The 3,298-nt window shown below is 40.4% G+C and overlaps 1 pseudogene; it reads right to left on the bottom strand.

Annotated features, from left to right (window-relative positions):
- Positions 1 to 1,692: 1,692 nt before the first annotated feature.
- Positions 1,693 to 1,811, bottom strand: LOC137340966 (5S ribosomal RNA; annotated as a pseudogene).
- Positions 1,812 to 3,298: the final 1,487 nt, after the last annotated feature.

Here is a 3,298-nt window from a genome sequence, read left to right as displayed (position 1 = left end):
CCCTGTTGACTAATTTCTTATACTCATGGGGAGGGTCTCTGGAGGACATAGAGGCCTTGACCACTAGTGCATTTGGATCTGCTCCGAGGTTATGTTGAGGGCTGTAAAGTATAATTCTAGAGCACCTGCAGAGTCTGTCCTCTGTGTGCACCTGGCAAGTTCAAGCAGCAAGATCCCATGTCCAGAAATGGAGTAAGTAGTAATGTCCTTAAAGCCTTGCTGAATAGAACTGTGATATTATTCAAGGTCCAAGATCTGCAGTTTGCAGTGTCACTGCTCATACCTGGAGCGGATTATTAAATGTCAAATCATAGGTTACAACATGGAAAGAGGCCATTCGGCCCATCGAGTCCTCACTGGCTCTATGCAAAGCAATCCAGCTAATCCCACTCCCCTGCCCTTTCCCTGTAGCCCTGCAAATTTTTTCCTTTCAAGTACTTATCCAATTCCCTTTTGAAGGCCATGATTGAATCTGCCTCCACCACCCCCTTGGGCATGCATCCAGATCCTAACCACTGTGTAAAAAAAAAAAATGTTTTTCCTCATGTCACCTTTGGTTTGGTTCTTCTGCCAATCACCTTAAATCTATGTCCTCTGGTTCTTGACCCTTCCACCAATGGGAACAGTTTCTCTCTATCTACTCTGTCTCGACCCTTCATGATTTTGAATACCTCTATCAAATCTCCTCGCAACCGTCTCTGTTCCAAGGAGAACAATCCCAGCTTCAGTCTATCCACGTAACTAAAGTCCCTCATCCTTGGAATCGTATGTGACTGGACTTGTGTCAGTAGAACTGGACATTCCATACCATTGCTGTGATTATATTGAAAAATCATTTTGCTTAGCAGCAAAGGAATTTGAGTTTTTGGTCAATGCAATTATATTGATGCAGATGTTAGTCATCAGATAGAGGTAGAAGTACCAGAACACTTTCCTGACCAGACGGTCTCAAGTTTGGAGGGTTTTTAAACTAGACTTTTATTGAGCTGAGGCATAATAAATTTCAGTAATGCTCTTTGGGCAGATCTTAAATACTACACCTCAAGCTGGCAAATCATAATTGAAGAGAATTGCATAGAGCTCCTCCTACTGGTTCCACAATAGTTCAGTATTTCAACCTATATCAATATTAAACACCTATGCTCAAACTCGCACCACTTTCTATGATCTATTGGGGAGGGAAAGATAGCTGCGTCAATCAACATATTGCATTCCATGGTGGTAGAATGGAGCCTGCTGCTCAGAGCAGTGCTACCAGCAATTGTCAATTCCTGGCGATACACAGTGCATTCCTGTTTTTTAAATTCTATTTTGCACTTGCATTTTAAAAAAATATATATACTTGCTGCATTTTAGTTCCTTATTGTTTTTCTTCAAGTAACTCCTTCCCCCATCCAATGCATTATTCCCTGGTTCAAAATCAGCAAGCGATCGGTTCCTGTTCTGTGACTAGTTGTTTAGAAGTGTGCTGGAGTGGCCCAGTTTATTTAGCCTCTGCTTTGTCCTCTGGGGAAGTAGCAACCTTATGATCTGGCTAGAATCAGGAATTGACTGAGTTGTCTGCAGGTTTACATCCTTATCCTCAATTGAAAATAATATTTGAATAGTGGAGTGTACTTGCCATTTAGCTCCAATTGTGTGATGTTCCATGTATAGTCTTTTGTCTACCTGTTTTTAAACAATCATAAGGATAGCCAACTGCACCTGGTATTCCCAGGTGGTCTCCCATCCAAGTACTAACTGAGCCTAACTCTGCTTAGAGTCCCAGATCAAACTGGATCAGGTGCTTTCAGAGCAGTGTGGAAGTCAGTGGTCTTTTGTCTGCAGGCTGTGAAATTATATGTATTTAAACATTTTGTTACTCAAATATTTATTCGAACAAACTTGAGTTTTGAATTGAATGACCACCTTGTGAAGCTTGCAAAAGGGGAAGGAAATGCAGATTAAATCAGCCATCTGTTGAAAACTGCCACAAATTTGGGCCTTTACTTATAATATTCACTTTGCAACTAAGTCCAATTGAAATGATTTCTCCAAATAAAACCTTGCTCTGGAAATTTTACACATACCACTTAATGACTTGATAACTAATTAAGAACCAGCTGGTTGGATGAAAAACGTTAAGTGGCGGGTGACACGCTATGTTGGACACCCAGCCCTTTCCATTGAGTAACAGGATGTGGGCTTGCTCTTGCAATCTCTGTGGTAAGTTCCTGAGCTCAGGCACAATGCTGAGCAAAAATCAGATGCTTCAGCCACAGGCAAGGAGGAGAAAAATAGTCAGAGATCTAGTCAGTCACGTCCCAAAAACTGGTTTCAGAGTGACAGACCAAGAACCTGAGGGTGAAGTAGAAAGACAAAGGAGAAAAATATATACTTTTTTTAAAGTTTGAATCTCTGCCAGAAGTGTGCACTGAATATTGGGTTTGCCCTTAACACTGCAGATAGTTAGTTGACCCTCGTTGATGTCCACTTGGATGAGTTGCTGGAAGTTCTCGGCCCCTGTGAAGTCATATCCCAGCAGAGAATCAACAACTTCAGGAAGGAATGGAGAAAAAGATAAATCTTTTTAAAAAGGGGTGGGTGGTCTTCTATTAAATTCCATGCCCGTAATGGATAGTGATGCTGCTATTGTCATTTAATAAGACTAGTCTATGGGCTAATTGCTGTACAGTTCAACTTTATTTCCTTTCTCCCATGTAAAATGTGTATGGAAGATCAAAGAAGTGGATATCCTACAGAACATAGATTAGAAGATAACCTCCATGTTTCACTCTTCCCTGAGGGAAATCCTCTATTTGTTTAAGAATAGTTTAAACTGATTTAAGTGTGCACTGAACCCAAACTACTGTGTATTTTTGGCTGGGGTCTGTACATTCCTATTAATAGTTCTAGAAATGATTGCAAGTAGGTAGGGAACAGCTGCTCACAGTAACTGATATCACTGTGCTGTTTAGGGCTTGGTTTTAAATTGAAATGATGTGTCCAGCTGTTCATCTCTTAATATATAATTTATAGAAGCAAACAAGAGCTCAATCAATAAAACATAAGAATCCTGCCTTTCCAGGTGCAAAAATGAAAACAAAAACATTTACTTCAATAAATCCACTTTTTTTTTGACAGTGTTGAAAAGTCAAACAGAAACAATTAGATTGGCTTTGCTTGCCCACTGTTATCCATTGGCAGGAGCAATGGTGAAGTCCATGATGGCAAAAAACGATGGGCATCAGTCCAACTGTGTCATGCTGAAACAGTCTTTACCGGGCTTATCTGCATTATGGACCCTCATTGTTTTTTT

The sequence above is a fragment of the Heptranchias perlo genome, chromosome 22, assembly GCF_035084215.1.
Source record: "Heptranchias perlo isolate sHepPer1 chromosome 22, sHepPer1.hap1, whole genome shotgun sequence".
In the NCBI taxonomy this organism is placed as follows: Eukaryota; Metazoa; Chordata; class Chondrichthyes; order Hexanchiformes; family Hexanchidae; genus Heptranchias; species Heptranchias perlo.
Note: the sequence above shows the minus strand (reverse complement) of the source record. Positions and strands in the feature narration are given on the sequence as shown.